We start from the raw sequence: 17,834 nt of genomic DNA, 5'->3' as shown, positions 1-17,834 counted from the left end.
CCTTCTTCCTTTCGTTTTCTCCCTCTTTGTTGTTTCTTCCCTGGTTTTGGGATAATCCCATAGGTTTTGTATCTTTAGTGCCTTAAGACACACCAAGGTTTAACACACTATGATCTGAGCCAAACAATTGGAAAACACCTAGATCATCTATACTACATAGATCTTATACCTACCTTGGTATGTGCCTAAAGGATAATACTTGATGCATCCCAAGATAATGTTCAATGTTTATTGTTTAATGTTCATTGTTAAATACTGACTACTATGAATATAAGACAATACCTAGTTACCTATACGCATTACTTTCTGTATGTTCAAAACTACAATAAAAATTTATTGATAAAAAAAAAAAAAAAAAAAAATAACTCTAAGGGCTTGATTCAGTAAACGGTGCTAACCTACTTAGCACGCCTAAAGACTTTAGGCGTGTTAACCAGGGTGCTAAGCAGGTTAGCACTGTTTCTACAATCAGATTGCGTGCAAAGACCTGTGCGCAAAACTTTGCGTGCGCGGAACGTCGCATAGATGTGAATGGGCACTTGGCGCGCACTGCACCGTGCACGCGCAAAACTTTGTGCGCGGATCTTTGCGCGCGATCTGATTTTAACACGCCCAAACTGAGATAAGGCATGATAATGGCCTTTTCAGAAGCGTGCTAACAGTTAGCACTGCTTACTGAATCGAGCCCTAAGTGTATAAACTGTTGCTGCTGCTACTACTACTCAGACTCCTCCCTCTGCTAATGGGTTGTATGGAGTCACAAGTTATCCAGGTACATGCAGAAAGGAGAAGAGATCTCTGACCGGTTTTATAAGCAGCTATGCAAGCTGTAGTTTGGTGTCAAAGATCACACCATAGTAGGCTTTGGGATTAAAAACACAACCATATTGAAAGATGTACAATTTAAAGTGTCTGCATTTTATCCAACAAGGAAAAAAATAAAATATTCAAGTGGGCCATAAAAAAAAAAAAAAAAAAAAAAAAAAAAAAAAGTTTTCCCACGCCAATATCCACGGTAAACGATCCAACGAACTGTATCCTCTTATGTTGCGATCTTCAATTAAGTTGATTGAAGATCTCCGATGCCTCCCACGTAGCAGAGAATGCCTCCTTTTGGACGCATAGCTGCCGGCTCCTGCTGTCTCTCCCCACCTCCTCACCTGTCACTCTCACCTAGCCTGGCACCTATGGGTGCGCTGGGTGCCAGGCTAGGTGAGGGTGACAGGTGCAGGCAGGTGGGGAGAGTCTGAGACAGCAGCGAGCCGGCAGCTTCACGTCCTGCTCAGGACGCATTCTCTGCTATACTAACGGTTCTTGAATCATCCGGTTCTTTTTAATAAATCGGTTCTTTTTTTTTTATAAATCGGCTGATTTTACTTTGAAACTTTAAAATTGATTTTCTCAAAAAGTATAAGGTCTTTTTGAAAAAAAAAATGTCCTCTTGTTCCCACTATTCCACTTAACATTCCCAACAATGTTGGTGTTTCTACCATGTAAGGGGACTTTGCTATTAACCGTTAAAGTTGGCGGCCATTAAAGTCTATGGGCGAACGGAACTTTGAAAAAAAGTTCCCGGTTCTCTGCGAACGCGAACCACCAAAGTTCGCCTGGAACCGTTCGCCGGCGAACCGTTCGGCCCATCTCTAGTTTTTACTCCCACCTTGCACCCAAGCTAGCACCTTGCACTATTCATGCCGTTGCACCACGCTATCTCTCAGGCTGCCTAACTCAACCTATGTAGTGAGTTCCATTTCACATTAAAGTTTCTCTAGCTTTTCATTCCAATATTAAACAATGAGGCACTATCAAGGTGTGTTCTGGCTGGAGCTGAACAAGAACTAAGGTAGCCTTACTGTTGTTTTAATCTTGTACCTGATTTTAGGTAAACCTAAAAGTAAAATATGTAAAAGAAAGGAAAAATACAATCGAGATCCCCAATAGTATATTATTGATGACAAAGGAATGCCAAGGTAGCAGCAATAAGAAATATACTCACAAGTATGGGTTGCCGAGTTCAGGCAACCATTTAAAGCACTTATGGGGATAGGTCCTGTCCCCACTCAGGCTAAAAAGTCGCTCTCTGTAGAAGGAAAGAAGGGGTGTTCACCCATCCACCAGGTGGATAACAATAATTGCAATGGAAACAGAGGCGCCAGCAGAGTAAAAATTGATCATTAAAAGTTGGGGGACAAGGGTGGACGTACCTCTCCAAAACCAAACACAACCACCATGTATGGTTTAAACAAGATTTAATTTGTACTCCAGAACAAATGGAACGCATTTTGCGGGTCTCTAGCCAGCTTCCTCAGGCAATAATAAAGATAGGAGTAACTCAGAAGTTGAGTAGCCAAGTACAGCGCCTCTGTACTCAGTATACTCAGGCATACTGGGGACACCCATACCTGGTACCTTTAGGTTTTTTGCTTCAACATCCTGCTTTGTCTGCCCTTTCAATTTCTGTTTTGGGGTTGGGGCCCATCCAAAATTTCGTGTGTGTGAGGGGGGTGGGGCTAGAGATTTCTAGTTGCACCCCTGTAAGGTGCCCTGTAAGAAAGTTCTTGGCTGTCTTTAAAAAATATATATTTTCACCTTCCCCATTGAATGTAATGTACTGTATTTTCTGTTTTTGTGAAGTTGGTGATGAAGCACAAGCTCTTGGGTTTTTTTTTGTTTTTGTTTTTTGCATCTGAGGGTCTCATATTTATTTTGTTTAATTTTAGTGTTGAATATTTGTAAAACTCTTCTCCAGTTCACTATAAATGAACAGGAAGTATTGTTAGCGCCTAACAAAAGACATCAAACCCTAAGAGAGATTGTATTGAAGAAGGTGGCATGTTTTTTCTTTGTTTTCAGCAATATAATCTGTTTCAAAATGACACATAATATAGGAGTACTATAAATTATACCTTTCTGCAGTAAATTCACATGAATCATCGGAAATTATATTTTTACAAAGGCAATCTAGCTTACTTGTGTGTAGAAGTGTGCGCACGCCTGTATCTAATGATTACTGTTTTTCACCTGCTGCCCCAAGAGTACCCAGCAGATCCTATTGTATAATATTAATGTTTCCTAATTAGGTGGCAGCGGCTTTGCAAATCTGCATTGGAATTAAGTTATTGAAGAAGCCATTTTGCTAACATCCATCCTCTGGCGCTGAGGTAATGTGCATGAAGATAACCTAAAGCACCATTTTCCTTATAATAGAGAGAATCCCACATGATAAAGGAAGATGTATATAAATTATTAACAGCCGAAATGAGAGAAATATGAGGATGTCATTTAGCAGCAAATGCTCAATAAGCTGTTCAATCCTGGTTAATGTGACTTGTGTATGTTATCACTATTTTTTGACAGGAATTCATTTTCTTTCAAATCTAAAAGCTAAACCCTGCTATAGGGAGACAGGCAAAAATGGTGCAGGAAATGTGGGCGTACCATGCGCCGCCATAGGCCGTACTGTGAATTACAGCTACACTGGCGCCTAGACAGTAATTTGTCAAAGGGACAGAGCCCAAATTACTATAAAAGCAGTGTAATTCGAAGTCAGTTAACCCTGAATACACGGCGGCTGGAGGGGGGAATAGTATTTAACGGCCCTGGGACTTTTGCAGGAGCAGGATGAGCCATTTTTCGGCTCTGCCCTGCACCCAAATTCCCCAGCCTCTTAAAGAGGAACTGTAACCAAACGTAAACTTAATCCCAATCAGTAGCTGATACCCCTTTTCCGGTGAGAATCTTTACCTTTTCTTGAATAGATCATCAGGGATGTCTGTATGTTTGATATTGTGGTGAAACCCCTCCCACAGTGTGATGTCAGGACTTTAGGTCCTGACATCACACCGGAGCAGCCTTGTTTCATTGTGGGAAATAGCGTCTGTTTCCAACTGCCAAGCAACCAATATCTCCATCTATGCATATGTATATCTATAAAAATACATGCTTTAATCCTATTGCATTGCATCCAGTCAGGGCCGCCATCAGAAATTTTGGGGCCCCTCACAAATCATCAGTCCGGGCCCCCCCCCACCACAAACTGAGAAATGTGCGTAGCCATTACATGTTGGCAGAGCTAGTTGGAGGCTTGCTGTCCACAAATTAATCACGAATAACCACGGTGGATACTCGTGATTCAAGTTGGCTCTAATTGCCACAGCTGAGTGGCTAGATGCGGCGGGGTTAATTACCCAGAACGCCGTTCTCCACCCAGCGTTTCAACGAGGTGCAAGTGTCCGAATGGACGCGTTGCAAGCCTCGATATCGAGCACTTCCTCCTTCAAGCCGGAAGGAGGAAGTGCTCCATCATTTTTTTAGAACCTCCCAGTTTTATTTTCTGTTTAAAAAAGCTAAAAAAGTAGGTTTAATGCTATTGTCTCATATGGTAATGATTCAGCTTTTCCCATAGTCTCGCAGTTAGCAATCATGAGGCCCCCAACAAACCATGAGGCCCCCAACAAGACAAATTCAGCAATCATGAGGCCCCCAACAAGACAAATTCAGCAATCATGAAGCCCCCAACAAGACAAATTCAGCAATCATGAAGCCCCCAACAAGACAAATTCAGCAATCTTGAGGCTCCCAACAAATCATGAGGCCCCCAACAAGTAAAAATTCAATCATTAGGCCCCCAACAAGACAAATTCAGCAGTCATGAGGCACATAAATAGACAGCATTTCACATAAATAGGCAGAATGCCCCCTTATTATGGTAGACACCTCTCACCTGGATTCTGACAGGGACCCCCAGGTTAGGTAGTGAGTGACATGGAGCCCTTTAGGCAGTGAGTGACATGGAGCCCTTTAGGCAGTGAGTGACAGGGAGCCCTTTTAGGTAGTGAGTGAGTGACAGGGAGCCCCTTTAGGTAGTGAGTGAGTGACAGGGAGGCCCTTTAGCTAGTGAGCGAGTGACAGGGAGGCCCTTTAGGTAGTGAGTGAGTGACAGGGAGGCCCTTTAAGTGGTGAGTGAGTGACAGGGAGGCCCTTTAGCTAGTGAGTGAGTGACAGGGAGGCCCTTTTAATAGTGAGTGAGTGAGTGACAGGGAGGCCCTTTAGGTAGTGAGTGAGTGACAGGGAGGCCCTTTAGCTAGTGAGCGAGTGACAGGGAGCCGCCCCCCCCCCCCAGCCGCTGCCGCCGTCGTCGTCGCCGCCTCCGCTGCCTCCCCTACCTTGCCAGTGAGTGCTGCCCAGCGTCAGACCTCAAGATCAGCGGCGACCCGACCAGAGCGGGCGCTGGACGCACCCGCTCTATATGCGGAAGTGACGTCACTTCCGCATATCAGTGCGGGCGCTGGGTCCTAGCGCCCGCACTATTGTCGCCGCCTGATCGGGGTCTGACTAGGCGGAGGCGGCGGCGGTTAGAGGGATGGAGGGAGGGAGGGAGCAGCGGTCATGGGGGGTTGAGCGGCGGCCGGGCGGCACCCGCCAGGGCCGCGGCGGGGATGGGGCCCCCCTGCAGGGCCGGGCCCGTGACGGGAGTCACGGATGTCCCCCCCTGATGGCGGGCCTGCATCCAGTAGTAAAGATGATTATGTGCAGGCTGAATGTGGATCAGACAAATTACATGGCGAACATACCCTCCTAATGCATAACACTAACCTTCTTCCTAATGACTAACACTAACCTACCCTCCTAGTGTGTACTGTACCATTGCCACTGGGGGTACAATCCACACCTCCCCCCACATGCCACACGGAGAGAAAAAACAAAGTGATGTGTGCTTTGACCAGGTTCACCTGACTATATACTGGCCACACCATTCAGTTGAATAAACCCATCAAACCAAACAAGAAATATAAAAAATATCAAATTTTTTTTTTAAATCAAAATTGTGATTGAATCTCAATCAGGACTAGTAGTAATTATTGTTTAGGGACAGAGGGGAGTGGCAGTGAGTTGTCGGCTGCATAGTTTTATACTGCACCTGTCAGTACAGTGCTAGCAGTGGTGGCAGTTTGATTTTTAAAGGGGCACTATGGTGAAAATTGTAAAATTTAAAATATGAGCAGACATAAACAAATAAGAAGTACGTTTTTTTCCAGAGTAAAATGAGCTATAAATGACTTTTCTCCTATGTTGCTGTCACTTACAGTAAGTAGTAGAAATCTGACAGAAGCAACAGGTTTTGGACTAGTCCATCTCATCATAGGGGATTCTCAGCAAGGCTTTTATTCTTTATAAAGATATTCTCTAAAAAGTATTTAAACAATGATGCTGGCCAGCTTCCCTGCTTCCTACACAGTTTTTTGGCAGCTGGACAGAGCAACTGACATTCACTAAATGCTTTTGAAAATAAATAAATCCTTGAGAATCCGCTAGTCCAAAACCTGTCGCTTCTGTCAGATTTCTACTGCCTACTGTAAGTCACAGCAACATAGGAGAAAAGTAATTCACTCATTTTACTCTGGAAAAAATGCACTACTTATTTGTATATGTTTGCATATATTTTAAATTTTACAATTTTTAGCCGTAGTGCCCCTTTAAACATTTTTTCTTTTGAAATCTGATTTGAAACCAAGACTTTTCTTTATTTTGGTGAGGTGTGAAAGGGGTGGCCTAGACCTCTGTAACAGAAAGTCAAACTGAATTCAAAGCCCTTTGGTAGTCACGTGAACGCTGTTAGTGAGATGGAAACACCGAACAGTCCTGCAGTCCATGACAGCCTGGTTTGTCATTTCGAGTCTGACCCATAGCTGTCTTTTATGACTTCTTATTGTTTGATTTGTTGAGACTTTTTAGTGCTGTGTTGCAAAATAAACATGTGTCTAAGTGGTCAAAGAGGCTAACTCAGATACTTTACCTAAGAGAATTGATACCATAGTTTAATTCCTTATTTGCAGAATATCCTGAAGCAACAACAGAGAGATTACTGAGTTTTTAAATTTCTAGATGTTGATTCCTGATTAAAAAGAAATAATTTAGACATAGCCTGGCTGGTGGTAGATTGACATGACAGCAATAGTTGCTTCAGACATGACATCACAGTCCGTATAGTATGGAGAGGGAAATTGTCTCTCCAGAGTCGAGCTAAGTGCAGTTTTGGGGCTGTGGAAGTGGCAATCCATAGCAAATGACAGGGGTACAAGAAATGACTGGAACTTTTAGCACCAGTGTGAATGCCAGAGAGCACACCCCCACTGTGTGCTCTGCTCTGTACTGACCTTACTGCAAACAGTATCAGTAATGTCCTGCTGTAACAATGTGACTTCCAGCACCACTGCATTACTTGATATGTCTCAGACTTCACTCAGGAGGCTGACAGTGTTATTGGAATAAACTGTTATCTCTTCGGCCACAAAATACCAAAGCCCGATGATGACGTTGTAGCTGTCCATCCGTTTCTCTTTACTGCCAGCCAAACTGCATGGTGGGCACACTTATGAAACATTGCTCTGTAATAGGAATGTCAGCTTTCTTCTTCTCAGTCTGGTATTTGTGGAAATTACAGAGTAGCAGAAGTCACGAGCATGTTACTAAAATCTGCAGACACCTCTAAAGTGCTTTCTGTAAGTAGAAATGGTATGGCTTCTGGAATATAACCAGTCCTGCCGCCGTACATCTATAATTTCTCTTGCAGCACAAAAACTATAATCTTGTACAAAATGCCTCTGTGTGCCAGAAATCCTAAAAGTAGACTCTGTCTCCTTCTCTCTGTTTCATGTCCTGCCAGGAGCGCTTTCTGCATACAATTTGTCTGAACTTCCCATTTTTGGGGAGATTGTGTAGGTAAGCTTTCATATTATATGGGAGTGGTCAACTCGGCCAATGAAAATTGCATATGTGTACAGTGTAAAATTATTTAAAGAGACACTGAAGCTGAAAAAATATTTTGATATAATGAATTGGTTGTATAGTACGGAAAATTACTAGAACATTCTCATATTTTTATTTTCAGTTATATCGTTTTTTTTATATAACATTGCATCATTCTCTAATATTTGCATGTTACACACTACTCAGCATTCTAAATGATTTTACAGAGCAGGCTAGTGAACTTTTGACCTGTCCTCTGCAGAAGAAAAAACAGTACAATGGCCTCAATTAACTAAGCTTAACTCCTGTCTTTAATAACTCTTCTGAGCTGTTTTACAGTTATCACCATGGTGATATCATTGTGATAACTGTAAAGCAGCTCAGAAGAGTTATTAAAGACAGGAGTTAACCTTAGTGAATTGAGGCCAATGACTGACAGTTGAGATAATAAGCTCTCTGGGACTTTAAAAGTCGTGGAGCTCAATGGCTCTTTTGCATAGATAACTAGAGTATCTTACCTCTTCCTGTACTAGAAACAATAATAGACTTATGTCTCTGCTCCTAATGTTTTATTTCTTAGCTTTATTACACATACCAATCATTATATCATAATTTTTTTCGCTTTAGTGTCTCTTTAAAATAAACACATGATGTACCTGCAAATGAACATTACATTCTTATAGTGCTGCCCATACTTATTTATACTCCTGGCAAATTTTGACTTAAAGTTACTTTTATTCAACCAGCAAGAATTTTTTTTGACAGGAAATGACATAGGTGTCTCCCAAAAGATAATAAGACGTTGTACAAGAGGCATTATTATGGAAAAAAATATTCTCAGCTTTTATTTACATTTGAGCAAAAAGTGTCCAGTGCAAAATTATTCATACCCTTCTGTGGGAAAATCCAAAGTTCTATACCATTCCAAATAGTCCAAGCTGTTCTAAAGCTTCCTAATTACCCTGATTAATTGGGAACTGCTGTTTTAATCAACTCAACAGGTGAAAAACAACGGCTGTATGCTAGGTTTGTGGACAGTCATGGCTAAGACAAAGGAGCTCAGTGAGGACCTTCGGCTGCACATTGTGGATGTTCACCAGTCAGGAAAGAGCTACAAGGCCATTTCTAAATGTTTTCAACTTCCAGTGGCTACAGTAAAAAGTATTATTAAAAAATACAAGATGTTACGTACTGTTGAAAATCTCAGAGGATGTGGTTGGAAACCAAAAGTGACACCCATGCTGGCCAGGAGGATAGTGAGAGAGGTAAAAAAGAATCCAAGGATCACCACCAAGACCATCCTGGTGAGTCTGGGCTCTGCTGGTGGCAATGTCTCCAACTGACACTGCACACTGCTGTGTTCCAGGGATGCAGACCAAGGAGGAAACCACTTCACCTGATAAGGCACACAAAAGCTTGCTTGGCCTTTGTAAATACTCATCTGGACAAAGAACACGACTTCTGATCTTCTGTTTAATTGTCAGAGGAAACAAAAATTTAATTGTTTGGTTGCAATGATGTTTCCATCATTTGGCGTAAAAATGGAGAAGCCTTCAACACAAAGAACACAATCCCCACTGTCAAACATGGTGGGGGGAACCTAATGCTTTGGGGGTGTTTTTCAGCCAATGGAGCAGGGAACCTAATCACAGTAAACGGCACCTTGAAAAAAAAAAGCAATACATGAGGATTCTCAATGACAACATCAGGAAGTCTGCAGAGAAACTTGGCCTTGGGCACCAGTGGACATTTCAGCATGACAATGACCCAAAACGCAGCAAAAGTGGTGAAGAAATGGTTAGCGGACAACAACATTAACGTTTTGGAGTGGCCCAGACAGAGTCCTGACTTGAATCCAAATAAGAATCTGTGGAGAGAGCTAAGGATCAGGGTGATGGTAAGAAGACCCTCCAAGCTGAAAGATTTGGAGCCCATTGCTAAAGATGAATTGGCAAAAATACCTGTGAAAACGTGCAAAAAGTTGGTCTGCAATTATAGGAAGCATTTGATTGCTGTAATAGCCAATAAAGGCTTTTCTTTTGATTGTTGAGAAGGGTATGAATAATTTTGGACTGGACACTTCTTGCTCAAATGTAAATAAAAGCTGAGAAATGTTTTTTTATACAATAATGCCTCTTGTACATCCTCTTATTATCTTTTGGGAGACATCTATGTCATGTCCCATCAAAAAACTACTTGCTGGTTGAATAAAAGTAACTTGAAGTCAAAATTTGCCAGGTGTACAAAGAATTATGGGCAGCAATGTACCTCACCGTCAGTTTCTCTCAGAGGCTCAACATTTTCTTTTTGCAGCAATTCCTTCCAGTTCTGAGAAAATGTAGTCAGAACTAAAATATATTAGTTGCTGTCAGTTATAACTGAAAGGACAACTGATAAGCAAGGTAATGTCCATGTTTCCCTATGGATCTCATGGGAGATATTACAGCTTAACAGTGTGCTGTCCAGGAAGCGGTTATGGGGTAATGGCCATTTTCAAATTGGAGGAGAATTTTATTGATCACGTTGGACAAACAGGACGTGGGAGAGGAGAAAGAGATTGATGAGTAGGCTACACGGGAGGTGTCAAGAACCGAAGTCAAACTTATTAAATAAATATTTTATATTCCAGAAAAATGTGCAACAGTGCAGAAAGTAATATATACAAAAGATTTACAATCACAAAGGTAAAAATTACAAAGACACACACCAAGATAGTTTGCAAAAATAAAAGCGGGAATCAAAACAGAAATTGAACTTTTACCAGCGGTCCAACTTGGCCGTGGAAGGAAACAAATTCTGATTGGATCAGGATCATCTCTAGCTGTCGCTACCTTCAGGAGAGGATGAGTTGTGACTGTCCCAGGCTGACTTATATAGTCCGATTTGGAGCCGAGGGGTACAAGTCCAGATATAATTTAATTTTCCAGATTGTGACAGCACATCCTTGCTTGCTGTGAAATGCAAATTCCAAAGGTTCTTGTTTTAGCTTTCAACTGTCCAGACCAGACAGTCTGATTGTATATTGGCTGTTTACATATACACAGAGTTCAAACACATCAGCCCACACATGGCTGCTTCTTAGCAGGCTTTAGTGTCCAGAGGAAGCAGAATGCAAATGTACTTTACACTGCCATACAGACAATCACATTAGCAGCTCTTGAGCCAGGTGACAATTTTACTCCCAAAGCCAGCTGCCAGACTGGCCTCTTAACATACATGCACATCTGAAATAGTACACATCAGATAGAAAAATGAAGAATATGGCTTCTGTATTATATGCAATATCATAACTGGCTGCTATATTGTGACAGAAGCAAGTATGACTTGTGTATGTTTATTTTGACTTTTAATGTTCAGTTAAGGTTTGCTTTATTGTACTTAATGCTGGAGATGCCACCTTTTCAGTGTCACCCCCTTAGATGTTCATGTGTGGGAGATGCACTCATTCATTCTATACTTATAATAAAAACTTGAAATGCAGTTCAAGTGATCACATTTTAATTCAGTAAAAGAAATGTTATGTACCGTTTTTTGTAAGGTGTGTGTTGTTTATTTTCTTTGTGTCAAGCAATTTAGTTAGCCTTTTTAACTTTGTATTTGCTCCATCCAGCATCCCACATTAAACACGCAATTACTGAGGTGCATAGAGAAGTTTGGAGCATTACTGTGCCAATTAGCACTGTTACTTAGCCTCAAGTTGCAGAGTCGGTTGAGGAAAATACGTCTGAGTGCTCTTCAAAGCATACTTCAAGCTAACGTGTAATAATGTTCTTGTGCAGAGAGTGTATGGAGAAGTGAAGTGGTTCCAGCAAAGTCTCTTCATACACGGCAACAAACAAATCAATAGTAGGTTCAACATTGAAAACTACAGTTTCAATTAAAATACCTTTTGGGTGAAAAGTTTGCTGTCAAATATTTTTGTTTTAGCTTTCAGCATCTAACTATTGTTAGACAGTACTAGAAGTGCCCTTCACCTGCTAGCAGATTCTGCGGTTAGAAAAATTGATAATTGCTGTAGTTCTGAGGGGAAGTCACATAAGTGAAGTCATTAAAAGGGGAAGGAGGGCTCTATCAGGTAAATCCGTTCAAAAATGTCCTGACAGTTTGCTCATCTAAAAGTATCTGGGGATTGGTTAATAGATTATGAGATGCTAATGATTCATACTTGCATGGAAATGTACAGCACATTGAATGTAGACTGGGGCTGGGCAGAAAGCACATTTGGTTGGACTTATTCCAAGCTGCATATAATTTGCATTAGATTTGCATGCAATCTGGACATATTCATATCACATTGATCATCTTTTCTGGATTCTAACAATGAAATGAAACGTGTATAGTGTGTAATAATTCTATGCTACGTAGTGCAAACCTTTATTTTATCGACAAGAAGTAGTGGCAGGCAGGACTCGCACTTGTCCCTATGATATTGCAGACAATTTTAAGTGTCTCACATAAACTTGTTCCATTTTGTGGCAAAAAGCAGAGGCTTGCCCGATTTTTTTTTTTTTTTTATACATGCTGTGGAGAAAAATGCTGAATCTGAATGCAGATGAGCGCAAAAAAAACGAAACGATTTACTGAGGGTCCTGTTGACTATTATCACGTGTGGCAGTACGCATTTCTCAGTATGTGGCAAAATGTCTGTGATTTTAATATGTTTGCTTCCAGCCTCACAGTGTAACACACCTTCAAAACCTGTAGAGACCGGAAGTGAACGCTAAGGTGACAGATCAGAGACCCAATGCTGTACAAATACTCTACCATTGCCTAGCGATGCATACAGCATCCGAGCCCCTGAATTGTCCCCCTAGCAATTGGATCTGATCACTACAGACATACAGGTTTAGGGATAATGATTGACATGCCCGATCATTCATTCTTTTTATTTTTTATTTTTTTCATGAAAAGGTGTTTTTTGAATAGTACAGTATCACATCACAGTAAAAGGAAAATAAACTGTTAAACCCATCTTTCCAAAATGCAGTTAAAATGTACAGGACAAATGCAAATAAAAATATCATAAAGACACAAAAGAGGAATGTGCATACAAGTGATAAATTCGACAACCAAAGGACTTTTCACTACATATGTTGGTTATTTACCCATCTATCCCAAACAAGGGAGAACTTATGACTGAGGACAACCTCTATGTTTGTAGACCAAACATTTAAAGGGCAGCATGCTTCTCACTCTGGATTTCCAATCATTAATGGAAAGACTGAGTGGCAATAACCATCGATAAGCTATGCAGGTGCTTCTATAACTAAGGTTTTGTCGCCAAGCAGCATCTCAATAGCACATTAGAATTATATTCTAAAAGTGTGGCTTACTACAAAAAAAAAACAATTTTACCTCTACTTTTCACATTTACATGTTTGTTAAAGACTTTTATTGCCCTACTTCCTTGGCCTGAGGTCCACAGAAAGAGCAGGCAGAGAAGGACTGCAGTAGCAATAAGCAAACAAAAGCTTTCATCAGCAGGGAAGGAGGGGAGATAGGATACTGTACTTCAAACAGTTTACAGAAGTCACACTTAATTACATTCACACCTTACAATGGATCAATAAGGACAGATTGGGGAGAGGGGGTGGCAGCTCCAACAGCTGTTAGAAACCAGGTCAAACTGCAGGAAAAAAGCTATTTGGATCCCTTTAAGCAGGTGCGTGCACAGGCACGTGCGGACTCTTTGGCATTAGGCTAAATTAACTTCCAGAAACCTGAAGTAGTTAATGAGCATCAATCCTGGGAAGATGGCAACTATTGGGCATTAGCCTTGTCACCTAGAGGAACACAGAGAGACTAAGGACGGGCATGCATCTCACCACCTGACATTCATAAGCCTCACACACGTTAGATACAAATAATTGGAAATGAAACCAAGACCAGTCATTATACAATTGTTTGACAACCCAACAATATTAACCGATAAAAAATGAAAAAACACAGGGATACTGAGAGCCCAATATAGTGTAGTATGTATTGGATAGAAGGAGAGAATAGAAGGTAAGTATACTCACAAACCAGGGTTACCTCATAGGCAACCACTGCAAGGGCAGGTGGGGAGAACAAGTCTGTCTCCACTCAGAATTAAGAAGTCGCTCTCTGTAGATGGGAAGAAAATTGAAGATTTCCACCCTTCCACCAAGGGTGGACTGGTATCAGTTAAGGGTGAACAGAGGCGCCAACAGGGTAAAAATATATAAAAAGTTTAAAACATGGAGGTGGCGGAGGTGGACTCTTACCATCTCCAAAGAACAAGACAAAGAACATGTGTTAACGTAAAACAAAAAGTTTTTATTCATACACTCCACGATTTGCAACACGTTTCACGGGTGTGACCCCGCTTCCTCAGGCAGTGAGACAGGAGTACACAGCCAATGCTGTCCAGGTCTATACAAAGCGCCTCAGACAGAAATAACAAATCAACTCAATGTTCACAGATACCGTTCTCAGTAAAGACTGTGTTTAGCAAATAACCCATTTTAGCAGATCTGTTTAGATTATTATACTACATGTGAGTCCATGTGTGAAGTATGGTTAAATCACAAACAAGCAGTGTTTACATGCGTGGCTTCCCCACCTGATCTTGGAATAAACAGAGTCTCATACTTTGCAGTCTGTACAGTGTTGTAAACAAGTGTCATTACAGCATGAACACGAATTGCTGTGATTCACTTTGACTGCAGATGATGTTAGTTAATTGGGAAGCACTTGTACACAAAGATTTGTTAGTACAGCGTGTACCTAGCTTGAGGTATTTCTGTATTTTAATAATTATTCGCACTTCACTATTTTGCAGAATTGCTTGAAAGGCAAGGTTCAGAGGGACATTTCACTAACTAATTATTTCAGATGTTATATCAAGTACAAAGTTATGTCATGGTGATTTTGTAAGGGAGGAAAAGGAACCTAAAAACTCCCCTGCTGCCCTGATGAAGGCCAATGTAGTTAGAAACAGCTGTTTGCAAGTTGGATTAGAACGGTGCTGTTAAATGAGTATGATGTGGCACACTGTGCACAGGCAGTTTTGAATGTGTGTTTGCTTTTGAGGGGCATCAAATAATAGTTTGTAAATTTACTTACTGAGCAGAATTGATGCATCATTGAAGTTTCTTCTGATTCAAGAAAAGTTTTGTCATTGCAAATAACTTTTATTATAAGAAGACATCTTATAGTCAGATGCCATGAAAACTTGATCAGCATTTTTGCTATGTCCGGCAAACACCCCCTCTGAATACCTATTAAATACATATGTGTACTGCCCCATCAAAGTATACAGGGATTTCACACACAGGCATTTGTCTGCTTGCAGAATATTAACAAAAAAACTCCTGCCTGATAATATCTGACTGAACTAGTCCTTCAAGGGGAACTGAAGTAAGAGGTATACGGAGGCTGCCATATTTATTTCCTTTTAAGCAATACCAGTTGCCTGGCAGTCCTGCTGATCCTCTGCCTCTAATACTATTAGCCATAGCCACTGAACAAGCATGCAGCAGATCAGGTGTTTCAGACTTTAAAGTCAGATCTGACAAGAGTAGCTGCATGCTTGTTTCTGGTGTTATTCAGATACTACTGCAGAGAAATAGACCAGCAGGGCTGCCAGGCAACTGGTATTGATTAAAAGGAAATAAATATGGCAGCCTCCATATACCTCTTGCTTCAGTTCCCCTTTAAAGGGTCAGTTGAGACCATGTTGTAGACCTATGGAAAGGAGTCTACAGCATGTGTGAAACTTGCAGTTACTGAAGCCGTGGATAATTTATGTTACAGAAATATAAACGGAACCATTGTAATACTCTTGTACAAAAGATTAAGCAAACATCTGATATTTCTATAGATACAATTGGATAAAATGTTCTTTGTTAGTTTTTGCCTACACATCTAAACATCGACCTGCAAATACTAAAAGCTTAACAGGCGGACGCAAATTTGATTGTTCATATCAACATTTGCCAAAAACGTTACATTATTCCTTCCTAGGCAATCTATTTAAATGCTGTACAGTAAGAGAAACTCACATTATGCAGGTCTTAAAAAGAAAAATATACTTACCTAAGAATAGGGTAGCCTCTGGACTTTGCAGTGGCGTTCCACGCTGTACTCTGGTCCTCCACAGCCTCCCGGGACACTCCAGCTGATTGGGGCCACACTGCTCTGCTGGCATGAGTGCGGCCATGCCTGAGCAGTAGCACGGAGCCCCAGCTTACTGCACTGACGTGGCCATACTTATGCAAGCGCACTATGGCCACACTCGTGCTTGAAGAAGAGCCCTTGTCAGTAATCTTTGGAGGGGATCAGAAGACGCTGTAGAAAGCCTCTATAGGATTCAGAGGCTTCCCTCTTTTTGGATAAGTATGTGATTTTGTACCAGAGCTTCAGCTTGGGTACACTTTGAGTATTAATGAAAGACACAACGAATAAGTGCTTTACAACAGGAGAGTTTCAGGTGCAAGCTTGGATCTACATGGCGTTTGTATGTTCTCCCAAGTGTTTCTGTGGGTTTCCTCTAGATGCCACTGTTTGCTCACACAATCTGGATTATTTGCTTACCACCTAGAACATTGTAGGGGACACTACAACAGGACTTCCCAACCCTGTCCTCAAGGCCCACCAACAGTACATGTTTTGCAGAAAACCACAAACATGCACAGGTGAGGTAATTAGTTTCTCAGCAGAGCTGATTAACTACCTCTGTGGATTGCCACAAAACATGCACTGTTGACGGTACTTGGGGGGCAGGGTTGGGAAGCCCTGCACTAGAGTGTAAACCTCACCAAGGACATTCAGAAATGGTAGAATTGTTCCTTGCTTAACCTCCTTAGCGGTATGGACAACTTAATACATCCATTACCGCCGGAGGTCGCCGCTCAGGCCCCGCTGGGCCGATTTGAATAATTTTTTTTTAAACACGCAGCAAGCACTTTGCTTGCTGAATGTCTCACCTGATCGCCGCCGATCCGCCGCCCCCCCCGCCGCGATGCAGGGCCCCCCCAGGCGAGACCCCGTGCGCTGCCTGGCCAATCGGTGCCAGGCAGCGCTGAGGGGTGGATCGGGTCTCCCTGTGACGTCACGATGTCGATGACGTCACGACGTGCGTCGCCATGGCGACGGGGGAAGCCCTAAAGGAAATCCTGATTCAGAACGGCATTTCCTTATGGCTTACAGCGCCGGCGGCGATCGGAGGGGTGGGAGGGATGCGGTAGGGAGGGGGGCATCATGTAGCTGGCGCTAGGCTAGCTACATGATTGAAAAAAATATAAAAATTAAAAAAAAGAGCTGCGCTGCCCCCTGGCGATCTTTAATAGAACGCCAGGGAGGTTAAAGTGAATCTAAACTGAAAAGGATATGGATTTTTCCTTTTAAATAATACCAGTTGCCTGACTCTACTGCTGATCCTGTGTCTCTAATACTTTTAGCCACAGCCCCTCAACAAGCATGCAGATCGGGTGCTCTGACTCTCTGACTGAAGTCAGACTGGATTAGCTGTATACTTGTTACAGGTGTGTGATTCAGCCACTACTACAGCTAAAGAGATCAGCAGGACTGCCGGGCAACTGGTATTGTTTAAAAGGAAACATCCATATCCCTCTCAGTTTAGGTGCACTTTAACATTTGTCAGTGCTATATAAAGAAATAACAATAATAAACAATATGACCTATGTGTTGTGGGCAATTTATGAAAGAAACTCTTGTGCAGAGAAACTTTTAGTGAGATTTTGTTTTTTGTCACTCAGAATGAAATAAATATGGCTGCTTCCATATCACATTCACTTTAGGTGTCCTTTAAAGCAGATCTGAAGTCCAGAAATTAAACAAAGATAACAGTAAGGTGGCATTATCTCAGCTCTGGGCAGACTACGGCCCATGGGCCGTATCTGTCCCACGTGCGCTGTTACTCCGGCCTGACAACTGGGGGCCTGATTCTTCTCCTAGCCCCCCCCCCCCCCCCTCCTGCCTTCCAGCAGAGTTGCGAGTTTGCGGCGGGAGATTTAAAACTCACCTCGATCACTGATTCCTGTTTTGCATCTCCATGGCAACAGGTCACATGATGTGACATCAGGACGTCTTCCGCTGCTTGC

At 41.9% G+C, this 17,834-nt stretch overlaps 1 long non-coding RNA gene across 2 annotated transcripts in view; it reads left to right on the top strand.

The window, feature by feature from the left end:
- The window catches only part of LOC137538716 (uncharacterized), a 793,867-nt gene that overhangs the window by 707,682 nt on the left and 68,351 nt on the right, over positions 1–17,834 (top strand). The window contains exons 6-8 of one of the 2 annotated variants that reach the window (XR_011024867.1): positions 3,081–3,161; positions 7,667–7,722; positions 11,360–11,520. The exons of the other annotated variant lie outside the window; for it this stretch is intronic. This is a non-coding gene — a long non-coding RNA (uncharacterized lncRNA). Of the gene's footprint in view, positions 1–3,080; positions 3,162–7,666; positions 7,723–11,359; positions 11,521–17,834 lie in introns of those variants that run through there. 2 annotated transcript variants of the gene reach the window in all.

Source organism: Hyperolius riggenbachi, chromosome 11, assembly GCF_040937935.1.
Source record: "Hyperolius riggenbachi isolate aHypRig1 chromosome 11, aHypRig1.pri, whole genome shotgun sequence".
Classification (NCBI taxonomy): Eukaryota; Metazoa; Chordata; class Amphibia; order Anura; family Hyperoliidae; genus Hyperolius; species Hyperolius riggenbachi.
Note: the sequence above shows the minus strand (reverse complement) of the source record. Positions and strands in the feature narration are given on the sequence as shown.